The sequence below is a fragment of the Pelophylax lessonae genome (assembly GCF_965119305.1).
Source record: "Pelophylax lessonae genome assembly, chromosome: 13".
Classification (NCBI taxonomy): domain Eukaryota; kingdom Metazoa; phylum Chordata; class Amphibia; order Anura; family Ranidae; genus Pelophylax; species Pelophylax lessonae.
Window position 1 is genome coordinate 30,428,515 of NC_138780.1, and position 14,062 is coordinate 30,442,576.

Genomic DNA, 14,062 nt, shown 5'->3' on the forward strand with positions numbered 1-14,062 from the left:
AGCTGTATAGTACAGTGGTTCTCAACTCCGGTCCTCGGGACCCACCAACAGGCCAGGTTTGCAAGATAACTAAATTACATCACAGGTGATCTCATTTGCTGCTCAGTGATTGCAGTATTCTAGTCTGCATCCCCCAAGGTAATACTTAAAATCTGGCCTGTTAGTGGGTCCCGAGGACCGGAATTGAGAACCACTGGTATAGTAGACCCAAAATGTGACTAGCATAGATTTTACCAATTAACCCCTACCAGGAAATTGAGTTAAAGGAACTAATGAGATTTAGCGTAGCGCTGTATACTTAAACTGATGATGGTCATGCTGCTTAGCGTCCATACTCTGTCGGGTGTCGGTGAGATACATTCCTGCAATCAACAGATAAAGTCTCTTAAATGTTAGGTAGTATTGAAATCTGTTTTTCATCTGTTTGGCTTAACAGGTCCACTACTCAAATGTGAAAGCAGGTGGTCTTGCAGTTCGAAAGAAAGTGCCTATGGGGATCCTTCACGGGCTCTTAATGCACTGCAGCCCAGCTCTTGCTCCATTCTGCTCACATAGGACACGTGCATCTCCCTACAACCACTGACCGACCAAATTCTTACTATAGGTGTGATGGTCAGGTGTCCATACATTTTTGGCAATATAGTGCATATGACCTTCACCTTAAGACTTTGAATTTTTTCATACTATGAATAAAGACCACTCCTATCACCATGTTATACCTAAGCTAGATGTCTACCCTTCTTTTTTGACCTTCTGGCCTCATAGTCCTCATGGACTTTTAATGTACCAGATCTCAGCATGAGTATTAATGATGCAGGATAGCAAGAGGATAGTCATGCATAAAAACCCCCTACCTTTAGTGATCTCAATTGACTTTCCATCCTTATTTGTCAACTGCATATAGTCTTCTGAATGAAGCAACTTTTTTAATTGTTTCTCATGGGCAGGCTTGTCATCAGTCTTCATCTACCTTCGCAAGATGTGCAGTAGGGACATAGTCTTTGTGGACAATTTACGTATTTACCCAATTTACTGTCTTACTCACAAGCATGTCCTCAATGTTTAAAGTACTATTTTATTTTTCTCCTATTATCTAAACCCCCCCCCCCCCCTCAAATAACAAAATACACATGTAGCAATACCCCTGCAAGAGCTGCTGGTATTTTTCCCCGGTCTTCCCTACTTTTTGGTCAGCAGCCAGTCACAAGGAATTTCACACAGCCAGGTAAATCACGCACACACACTTCCGCTCGTTTTGTTTTGTTGTTTTATTGAAGAACTTTGATAGGGATAGGTGTATAGCAGGATACTCCAAATTGAACTATTCACACTGAGGACTTCAACTTTTTTTTCTATTGAAACTTGGCTGAAGTCCTTGCAGAAAGCAGATAAAAACTTCTTCACAGCATGTCAGCAAATTCATGCCCTCAGGTCGCCCACAGGCCACATGGCCACAAGTTCTGGGGAGGCCAAGCCTCCCCCCCCCCAGCCTGGTACAATCCTCTCCTGGGAGTGACCCAGAGCCCATGTGCTCCTCAAACATAAATACGGTCACCCAGCATGCCTAGGGGCACCTCCCCTTACCATTGGCTAGGGCTAGCCCAGAATTGTCGTCGGTTGCTAGACATAGGGACACTCAGACAGCATAAAACAGCACCAGAGCACACTGAGCAGCCTGCACTAAATGATCACAGCTCTTTATTAAAGAGGAAGTAAAGTCTTGAAAAAAAAATATTTTTGTTTACCTGCAAAGTAAAATGCATAGTGTACTAGTATGCAACGCGTACTAGCACATTATGTGACACATACCTGCAAACAAAGTCCACGTCATCCCCGCTGGAGGCCCCATCCATCCTCTCCCATCTTCCTTCCTGGTCTGCGGACTCTGGCCAGAGCCGGAGTGACGTCTGCACGTGGGAGCAGCCAGTTACAGCACAGGGCTTTGAAGAAATGGCACGGGCACCTGTTCCTTCAGAGCGCATGCGCCGATGACGTCATCGGCTGCATGCAATGTAAATATCTCCTAAATGGTGCAAGTTTAGCAGATATTTACAGTACCTATAGGTAAGCCTTATTATAGGCTTATCTATAGGTACAAACAGTTCAGGGGGGTTTACAACCACTTTAAGCAGACAGCACATACATTTACTTAGCTGTTTCCCTGTTAGGCGGAGAAATTAAAAACTATAATACACTCATCCTAGCATCTACCTAGGAGGGCGCTACACACAAAAATGCAAAAAAGAGCATAAATGCTATAAAAAAAAAAAAAAAAAAAAAAAAAAAAACATGCTATCTTTTGAGATATTTATTTTAATTTTTTTTCTTTCCTATCATGCATGAACATAACCATTGATTTTGGCCTTGGATCAGTGATGGTGAACCTTGGCACCTCAGATGTTTTGGAATTACATTTCCCATGATGCACTCTGCAGTGTAGTTGGGCATCATGGGAAATGTAGTTCCAAAACATCTGGGGGGTGCCAAAGTTTGCCATCACTGCCTTAGATGATGTAAAAAAAATACAAAATTAATAAAATATATTTAGGAATGTTGTTGGAGAATTACTGGAGGTTACCTTTAATGGATAACTGTGCTAAAGGTAATAGAAATCTTAAAACCACCATCGTTTTTGCTTAATAAACTCAAATGGTCTTCATTAAAGCAAATAGCAATAAGTAAAGTAATTGCTGAGAGGCAGCAAGGAAGTGTTCCATCATCACAAGCAGACATGCTCCAGGATCAGCAGATTATTAACCGAAGAGAGAAGAACAGTACTACAGGGGAACTTTCAGTCTCACAAGCCAGGGGAAAAAATTTTCTTTTTAATAATTAAACCTGAATAATGATAATATTAATAAAAATTCAAATTATTGAATTAGATCTATGCCCAATGGTCTGCCAAAGCTTTGACGGGGCCCAACATCTTGGCACAAGAAAAATGTAATAATGTCCGTTCTCTAATAACTTAAATATATTGATAATATTTTGGCAAACATATTTTCTTTGCAGTATACAGATGACCTAGGAGACCAATATAAGTTTTCCTGTCCTTGATAAGAAACCGCATACAACCAGACAATTGCAAAGATGGTACTGAGAGCACACCATCGCTGTGGAAGCTAGCGGAGCTCTAAGAGGAAATGAATAAAACACATGCAGAATATAGAAACAGCTGGCATAGTAACCACCAAGAGCATGCAGGAATAAAGTATTGCTACAATTCCAGGAACTCCTATCAGTGAGATTAATCCTGTGGTTGAGGTGTTAGAAATATAGGGTCTAATTTACTATAACGCCTAGCTGGTGTACGTGAGCACTTTTAGTTTCTACTGCGGAACCGCCATAGATTTGCTCTAAACTGAACTCATTATAGCATGCGGGAGAACGTAGTTGCAAATGCGAATTCACTATCGGCAATAAACGTCAGCGAGCAAGTAAATTAGTAGTGGTGCTAAAAGTACCACTAATGCACATGGAAATAATGTTTAGAGCATGATAGCATAGCTACAATGGTTCTTAAAGATGTGGTGTATTGTTTGGAGATGCTCTGCTTTAAAACATTTTCAAAACTTTTGTTTAAAAAGGAATTTCAAGGAAAGTCTGAGAAGAGAAAAATTCTCCCACAGCCTACGACTGTGAAGCAGCACATGTGCGCATGCTCAGACCATAAAAATAGTTACAATCCTACGCCTTAGGAAGTGTAAGCAGGCGCTATCGTGACTTTGGAAATTCACAAACGATAAAAATGCGTACACGTCCGTAAAAATGGGCGGAAAGTGAGGGGGAGGAGACACAACTCCAACAAGGCAGGATGTGCTCCAGGGGCGGCCATTGGAATAGCCAACCTATAGCATCACAGAACAGAGCTCCACAGGTGCAGGGTGCTGCAAACTCCCCGCGGACATCCAAAAGTTCATTAGTGTGGGCTTTTTTCAACACATGTGCAGTAGACTGCAGCATTGCTGTTTGCAACATCTGTCTGAAGCGGATCAAGCATGGCCAGAACACCAGCCGCTTTGGCACCACATGCTTGACAATACATATGACGACCTGCCATGCAGTCCGTTGGCAACAGCACCTGAAAGAGCCACAAGATAAAAATAAGAATACTTCACCTTGCTCCTCATCTGGGATCTCTAACCCTACTATACCTCATGTCTTCTCAAAAACCTGCATTGATAGGGATGATGGTATAGCAATGAGTGCCACGGATACTTGCACCCAATCTGCTAGCAGTACACCACCATTTGATTTGAGCAGCAGGCAAATTTCACTACCCCAGTTGCAGAACCGTAGAAGGAAATACTATCCCAGCCATCCACCTGCTCAGCATCTTAATGCTAGCTTGACCAAATTGCTAGCATTACAATTGCTGCCTTTTCATCTGGTAGACTCGGCTCCCTTTCGCGAATTTGTGAAATGTGCTGTACCACAGTGGCAGGTTCCAAAAAGACATTTCTTTTCTTGTAAGGCCATTCCGGCTCTCTACCGTCATGTGGAAGGTAGTGTTTTAGCCTCGTTGGACAGAGCAGTCAGCAGGAAGGTTCACATTACTGCTGACTCTTGGTCAAGCAGGCATGGACAGGGACATTACATTTCCTTCCCGGCACACTGGATAACTCTGCTGGCAGCTGGGAAGGATGCAGGACAGGGTTCAGTGCTGCAGCTTGTTTTACCACCACGCCTCCAAAAAGCTGGTGCTGGTTGTGCCACATCTGGCTACTCCACCACCTCCTCCTCCTTTTCTTCTTCCTCCATGTCTTCTTCTGCTAAATTTTCCTCTGAAGCAGCAGTGCTCCCTAAGCGTTCAAGGGGCTAGGCAAGCAGTCAGGCTCGAAGATGCCATGCAGTGCTTCAGTTGGTCTGTCTATGGGATAGGAGTCACACCGGGGCAGAGATGGTTGACGCCACGACAGCTTGAGCCAGGAATGGTTGTATGCGACAATGGCACCAACCTTCTCTCCGCCCTCCAACAGAAAAAAACTTGACACATGTTCCATGCTTGACAAATGTTCTGAATCTAGTGGTGCAGCATTTCTTGACCAGATACCCAGGCTTCCAAGATCTCCTGAGGCAGGCCAGAAAAGTCTGTGGCCATTTCCGGCGTTCATACAATGCCAGTGCTTGGCTATCTGGAATTTAACCTGCCCACCAACCGCCTCGTTTGTGACATGCCCACCAGGTGGAACTCAACATTGGTAATGCTGCAGTAGCTGCACATGCAGCAGAGGGCCATCAATGAGTACCTGTGTGAGTATGGCACAAGAAAAGGCTCAAGGGAGCTTGGCTTTTTTTTGGCACGCCAGTGGCTTTTGATAAAGGATGCATGCACTGTCCCCAATTGAGGAGGCCACAAGGATGGTGAGCTGGGACGATGCATGTATCAGTGACATTATCCCTCTAGTCTACCTGCTGGAGCACACGCTTCATGGAATCATGGACAGGGCACTTGAGGCAGAACAGTGGGAGGAAGAGGAGCACTTCTTTTCCTCACAAGACCCCCTTTATTCTGATATCATGCCTGCAGGGACACAAAACACACAGGAGAAAGAAGAGGAGGAGGAGGATTGTGGTAGCATGGATGTAGAGGATAGCATACAGCAGTCTTCAAGGGATGGTTTTCATTCCCCAGAAACCCCAGGAGTTGTACGTGGTTGGGGAGAGGTTGCTCCTGACAATGTCATCCTTAGTGACCCAGAGGACTCAGAAGCTCATGCTTCCTCAAACTTACATTGCATGGGCTCCCTGATTCCGCAAAACCTGCGAAAGGACCTGAGGATTTGTGCTATCAAGGAGACCTTTCCAACTGAGCATCCACTGGGTTATTGGGTCTTGAGGATGGACCACTGGCCAGAACTTGCTCAATATGCAATGGAGCTACTGGCCTGTGCTGCTTCCAGTGTGCTTTCCAAATGGACATTCAGTGCTGCTGGAGGCAGACTCTGTTGACCAGCTGACTTTTATCAAAATGAATCAGTCCTGGATCAACAGCAGTTATCAAGCCCCTGATGCTGATGTAACTGATTGAGTTTGCTAGGGGTCTGCCATCCCTTAAAGACTGCATATGCTGCCTATCCTATTCGTCTACCTTGATTCTGCTAGCTTACAACAATGTTTTTGGTTTAGGTCACCACCAACACCCAAAAACCTAATTTTTCTGCACTTCTATGACAGGTGCATACAATTTAAATTTCGTATGTAATTTTTAACAGCAGGCCCTGTCCCTGTGCCTTGCGCCCAGCATGAGTAACTGTGAGGGGTTACGGTGTTCAGGCACCACCAACACCAAAGGCCCAATTTTTTGCACCTGTATGACAAGTACATGTGATTTCAAATTTGTATGGAATTCTTACCAGCAGGTCCCGTTCCTGCACCCAGCAAGAGTAACTGTGAGGGCTTACGGTGTTAAGGCACCACCAACATCAAAGGCCAAATTTCAGTTTCAGTTCCTGCCGATACTAACCTTCCAGGTCTCCATCACTCCAGCAGGTTTGCATAGCCGCCACCCAACCTTGGCCAGGTCAGATGACAGCACAGCGACCCCCACTAGATCACTGATAAGAACACACACAACACTTGATCTTAGCCAATTTCAAATTTGTATACATTTTTTACCAGCAGGCCCCGTTCCTGCACCCATCAAGAGTAACTGCGAGGGGTTGCAGTGTTCAGGCACCACCAACAACCAAGGCCAAATTTTTCTGCACCTGTATGACAAGGACATGCAATTTCAAATTTGTATGGAATTTTTACCAGCAGGGCCCGTTCCTGCTCCCAGCAAGAGTAACTGCGAGGTGTTAGGGTGTTCAGGCACCACCAACAGCAAAGGCCTGATTTTTCTGCACCTGTATGACAAGTACATGCGATTTGAAATTCGTATGTATATTTGTATATGACATTTTTTCCTTTAGAAATGTCAGTATTGCAGCAGCAGGCTATATACATCGTACAGGCATATTAAGGGGATCCCCCAGGCACGATATTTAAAGGAATTTTTCATTTTTATAGTTTAACTTTAAGCCTCATTAAAATAATTAAATCACTTATCATATGTGTTCCACAGGGAAGGACAAGTATAACTGCTCCAATCAAAACAAGGTGGATAAACCACATATCTCCTGCGCTCATAAAAGCCGACTCCTTGACGGCTCTGCCCACGGGACTTTCAAAATGGCGTCTTGGATGGTTAGGATCCTGCTGCCTAAAAGGACTGGGGCAGTCCAACAATACTGCAAACAAGAAACACAAAGAAAGGCGCATCGACCTAGCGCATTATCCTCAATATAGGCTTTATTGTTAAAACATAGAAATGGCTACTCACAAGCAAAGGTATAAATCATTAACATCGGACTCAAAATCTGGAGTATCGAGAGTAGACTATGACACAGTGGCTCTGAGGAAGAGGCATATGCCTTGAAACGCGTCAGCCGTCATCCTAATAGGACAAGGGACATTCATATGGACTACTCTCGATACTCAAGATTTTGAGTCTGATGTGATTGATTTATACCTTTGCTTGTGAGTAGCCATTTCTATGTTTTAACAATAAAGCCTATATTGAGGATAATGCACAAGGTCGATGCGCCTTTCTTTGTGTTTCTTGTTTGAAGGACAAGTTTAAGCCTTGTGCATTCCACACCAGCACCAATTGCAGCCTCTTACCAACAAAAAAGCCTCAAAATTAGAGATGGGCCTATAGGAGCATGCTGACAGTAATCAGACATACCCAGCCTTGGACCCAGATGGCATATCACTGAAACAGGTTGGTCAATGGCGCTCAAGACTTCTAGGGTACATGTATGTGCATTGAGCAACATTTTAAGTCTCCAGAGACTTAGAGCTGTTTAATATCACAGAGATGGAGGCCCCATGCATGTGACATCACAATGGCTACCTGGTTAGCACTTCTGCCTTGCAGCACCAGGGTTGTTGGTTCAAATCACAAACATTGCACTACCTAGCTAGAAGTTTGTCTGGTGTTATAGTTTCATTTTCAGAAATATAATACAAGGTATTATATTTCTGATGGGTTTCATATAATGGAAAACCAAGATATGACATTATAAATAAAGTGACTGTGGTTTTTGCACCAAATCTAGAACTGTGTGTTTGGGGGCAGACATGGATGTATAAGTATGGTGTGATCCTGCACTTATATTTGTTGTATGCTGATGATGAATGATAAATATGTTTTGTCAACAGTTTGTGTGAAGCAGCCCTCACAAAGTTGACATGTCCTGCTTTGTATCCTCCACATGCACAACAACTTACCACTTGAATAGTTTGGTTTTTGGTATCACTGATCATGGCCAGAGCCTGGGACATTTGTCTTTTTTCTGTTTACCCTGCAAAGATACTGTATTTTCTGGCGTATAAGACTACTTTTGAACCTCAAAAAAATCCCCCAAAAATGGGAGGTCGTCTTATACGCCAGTATAATATCTCCAAGGTAACCTAAGTATAAGTATTACCGGTAGATCATGTAATAGGGGGGTCGTCATATACGCCCAGTCATCTTATACGCCAGAAAATACGGTACATATGCTGATGCATTCTTTCATTTGCCAAGCGTATGTTCTCGATCCACAGGTGTGAGAACTTAAGGCATGAAGAGACAGAATTGGTGGGCATGCCCTTTGCTGGGTGGGTGTAGGTGTGATATCAATCCAACCTATGTTATATAAAGGCCTGCACTAGTGTGGTTTGCTTTGTCTGTGAAGAGGTCATCAATTTTGCTTGCATTTGTTGGATTTTGTAATTTTTTTGCGGGGGGGGGGGGAGGGATAGAGAAAGCAGGGCTCAAGATTTAAAGTCCTGAGCTACTAGCCAGGCCTTATGAGTTACTTGCCACCAGTTGCCCCACCCAACTCCTACCTGGTCCGCCCCTAATTCCGCCCCTAAACACACCCTCATAAATTATCTCATAAAATTACACTGTTAAATGTTTTTGCATTAATGCAGAAGTTACAAAAATAAATATTAATAACAACATTTTCAGTGTCCATCAGTGCAGCCTCATCAGTGCCCATCAAGGGTCTGGAGGGCTGGGGGCTGAAGAGCACTGGGGGGGAGGGGGCTGAAAGGGGAGCTGAAGAGCACTGAGGGACTGGAGGGTGGGGGGCTAATAGCACTAGGGGGGCTGTAGAGGGGGGGACTGAAGAGCACTAAAGGGCTGGAGGGGGGCTGAAGAGCACTGGGGGGCTGAAGAGCACTGAGGGGGCTGGAGGGGGGGGGGCTGAAGAGCACTAAGGGGCTGGAGGGGGGGCTGAAGAGCACTGGGGGGTCTGGAGGGGGGGGCTGAAGAGCACTGGGGGGCTAGAGAGGGGGGCTGAAGAGCACTGGGAAGGCTGAAGAGCATTGGGGGGGCTGAAGAGCACTGGGAGGGCTGAAGAGCACTAAGGGGCTGGAGAGGGGGGGCTGTACAGCACTGGGGGGCCAGCAAAAGAAAAAAAGAAGTTGCATAGGAGGAGCGGTGGGGCGGCTGCATATAGAGGAATTGATCTGGATAGAGGAGCGGCAGATCATCCCGCTGTAACAGCTTTAATTGTAATTGCCGGGTGCTCAACGACGCACACAGTCCTGCCTCCTAGCCCAGCTTCTTTGATAGACGTCACACGTCCTGGTTGGCCAGGTGTTCTGTCTATCAAAGAAGCCAGGCTAGGAGGCGGAACTGTGTGTGTCGGCGAGCGCTCGGCAATTACAATTAAAGCTGTTACAGTTGGATGATCCGCCGCTCTGACATTATCAAATCCGTCGGCTGACCGGCTTTCCTCTCCTCTCTTCCCCTGAAAGGCTCCCAGAGCTCACCCTACATAATTTTCCACTCCCAAAATGCAAGCAGGCAAGTGGAAAATTTGAGGGCTGGAGATAGTATATAACGACTGAATCACACCCCACTAAGGCTGTGGTTTGATGATTGTTTGATCTGTTTGCTGGAATTGTTTTGCATTTTGACCTTCAAAAGGATATTTTTGTGGGCATGGTTTCAAAATTGTGTGTCTTTGTCAAGTCTGACCATGTATATGTTTGTGAGCCTCTGTGGACCTACAGTATATCTTCTTTTAGTTACTTATAAACCTCACATGTTAGACTTACAATTCCTATGTTAATCTAGTTAATGTTTTGGTTTAGATGGAAAGGAAGCTTTCTGCAAACCCTAACCATAAATGTGTGTGTATTTTTTTCCATTACTACCTTTTCGGATTTAGTATTCATTTTGTCTGTTTTGCTTATCCTGCACTTAAGGGTAACTCCATTTTCATGGGAAAAAAAATTAGCAAATAAAGAAAAAACAATACAGCGTTTACGATTGCGACACAAATCATATTGTAATTGAATGTTGTTAAAAATTGCCTTTCCTTTTTATTATGCAGCTGTTGTAATGTTATGCAAATGCAATGCAATGTGGCTACCTGGAGCTGTTACTGACCACATCCCAGAAACATCATTTCCTGCTTGTGTGATTGGCTCACCAATTTTCCCAGAAGTCTGCCTAAGATACAAGTCAGATTTAATGTCTACCGTTACTAGTGGTAACCCAGGGGAACCTGACATCAGCAGCTCCCTTGGGTGTTGTGCTACACAGTCAATATTAAAAGGGACTTGTCACCTTGTCCATTCTGTGTCTGTAAAGGGGCTACACCCGACCCATTCTAACTTGCTTTGCCAGTGGTTCTGCACCACAGCCAGCACCAGAATTTAAGATGTCTGCTGGTGTTGAACGCTAAGGATAGTAGTGGTATCACTCCCTCTATTCTATGATAGCGCTGTGGCCTAGCTATTGGTTTTTATACTTGAGTGCTGTCACATGGGAGGAGGTCACATGCTCTCCCATACCTGGTATTTCACTGGATAAGCTAGCAGAAGTGTGGATGAGTGCTGGCAAGGTGAGTAAGGTTATACAGACACCCACATGCAAGGTGATGGCGTTTCTTGAACTAGACCCATTTTATTTGATCAAGTGCACCATTAAACTAGAACTAATCACTGGGAGATTCTGCCTGTAAGATGATCACTGGGGAAGTCAGGGTCCAGGAGTTTAAGTGTATGAAAATAGGCAACAATAATATATAGGAGAGTGAACAATATATTTTTATACAGGTTTGTGCATCACTTATGAAGGATAGCAAGCTATGAAAAAAAAAAGGACAAAGGGAACAGGGTCCAAAAGTATGGCAGTTGGAATTTATACTTGCTACCGTCATCATACAAACACAGCCATGCACACTGTAGAGCTATTTTGGGTGGAAGGTAATTTAACCATTCCTCTATCCTTTGGGATTAGTGGGACAGGATACCTAAAGAAAAATGTTTAAACCTGGGAGGAATAAGATGCACTAGCTTATAGGATGATCTCCTTTGGTAACCTCAGTCAAAGAAAGAACTGTCTGCAAACTGGCAGGCACGCCAATGGCACCAATGGACAGCTAAACGCAGTAGAAGATCCTTTGACAAATGATACTGCAAAAAAAAAACTGTGAAAATAGTACCACTCTAAGGCCCTCAAACCTGTGTCAGACAGATTAGCAAGTGCAACTGATGCAAGACAGACAGGATCGGCTTGTCAGGCTCTAAAAGGCCCAGCAAAATGGTGGTCATCTGCACACAGACACCAACTCCCTGTTGCATAAATGTGAATGAAATAGGTAAAAGATGTCCCAATCTCCTGTTCTCCACCTGTAGAGAACTAGAGAACTCCTCAGACGGGTTTCACCCTTTTTCGGGCTTAATCATAGGGGTCTCTACGATTAAGCCCCAAAAAGAGCGAAACGTGTCTGTGGGGGTTCTCTACAGGTGGAGAACAGGAGCTGAATCTATCTTTAACCCATCTCATTTACATTTATGCTACAGGGATTCAGTGTCTGTAATCACACTGTAGGTCATGAGAACAATGAGCAGTAAATACATAAAGATCACAAAATGTTTACAATAATAGTCCGAGTTTTACAAGTCATCTTTAGAATAATAACTCAAAATGTCTAGCTTCCCTTTTCATTCCCCATAATTTGAGAACATATTATCTTGGTAATAAGTATGGGGGAAACACCTATGGAAGATTGTACTGTGGACTATAATATAGAAATCAATTGCATTTCAGAGGAACACAACTTGATGAAATAATTTTCAGACATGTTAGCGTGAGTATCCCTCATTTACCTGGATGATTAAAGCTGTGATTATTGATGAGCAGTGGACCTATTTGCAGGTCCCTCTGTATGGCATTCCTTTATCCACCATGTGAGCAGAACCTGCGCGTAAGATCAGCAAAGACAACATTTTGCCTATGTGGCCTCCACTCCTTCTTATTTTCTTGTTGTAGTTGTAAACTGAACCTGAGCTATTCCAATGCATGGCAAACCAATAGGTTCATTGTAAAGCATTCCCGACCAAGCAGGGTATACTCACCTTTTCTTAATTTCACCACTTCTCGATTCAGCCAACAGAAGCAACGTAGAGGAAGTCCTCTGTAAGTTCCATGTAATTATATTTAGAACCTAGACAATGCCAAGAAATATTTACCTTCTCTCAGGGGACATTGGGCCCATCAGCAAGCACCAGAGCCGTCACTTAAGATAAAGCGAGTCACATGGTCGCCTATACCCCAACTTTACTGAATGGAGCAGTTGGGGAGTGAAGGAATGGCGAGTATGTGTTGTTGGTGGGGCTTCTAATAAAAATACCTTATTTCAACAACAGTCTTATCATATAATTATATATGCATATAATGTATTTATGCATGTTATTTACCTGTAAAGGCCTCCCTTGTTTAGGCATCTAAAGCCCCTTAGACTGCTGTTGGGTGCCACCATCTTGGATGTGACGCCAGCGTCTCAAGCAGAAATCCCCACTCAGAACTATGTGCTTCCCCCAACAGCTACATAAAAAGTTATGTAGAAGGGAAGGGCAGAGGAACTGAGTCAGCACAGACAGTATATCACGGTCAGGGGTCAGGCTTGGAGACCAGTAGCTATGAAGAGGCTCCCATTAACCAGATGGATAAGTACACAAGCAGGTCACCCTGGAGGATGATGTGGGCTTACTTGATTTGCTGGCTCTAAGTACTAACCAGTATTCACCTGAGCTCCTGATGGTGGAGATGGGTTTTGCTGCGTGTTAGTAGCAGATCGTGGTCCTCGGGATAGCTCTCTCAGGAGGTGAGCAACCCAGGGTTCAGTGACTGGTATAGCAGGTAGGGATCAAGCAGAAGAGTAGTCAGTAAACAAGCCAAAGGTTGGTAACAAATGCTGGAACTGGAGAGAGTCCAGAGAAGGTCAACAAAAATAATTAGGGGAATGGAGGATCTCAGCTATGAGGAAAGACTACAAGCATTGAACTTATTCTCTCTGGAGAAGAGACGCTTGAGAGGGGATATGATATCAATGTACAAATATTGTACTGGTGACCCTAGCACAGAGAACCATCTTTTCAGAGAAAGGGAATACATTAAGACACGTGGCCACTCACTAAAACTAGAGGAAAAACGGTTTAACCTTAAAATACGGGGGTTCTTTACTGTCAGAGCAGTGGGGATGTGGAATTCTCTTCCACAAGCAGTGGTATCAGCGGGGAGTATCTATAGTTTCAAAAAACTATTAGATGGGCACCTTAAAGACCAAAACATACAGGGGTATACAATGTACTGTTAACATCAAACACACACACCAAAGGTTGAACTGGATGGACTGATGTCTTTTTTCAACCTCACTAACTATGTAACTAAGTGGTTGCAGGCTGGGATCAAGCGGAAACAAAGTCGAGGAACAAGTCAAAGGTCAGTAAATAGTGGTAGTGGAGATAAAGACAGCTGTAGGTACAAAAGGGAGCAATTTATCAGCTAGAGAGAGCACAATAATCTGGCAAACAGGAAGTACAGATGCATGGCCTAAATCAGGAAGTTGATGGGGACAGAAAAGAGTTCAAGGTCCATCAGAAACAAAAGACAAGTCAACAATGGTAGCTGGTGCATTGGGGGTGCAGGGGCGCGGTCCCCCTATCCATGAATCCGGCCTCCTAATCTACATGCAGGGCGCCGGATGCATGGATTCCAATGTGTTTTTTT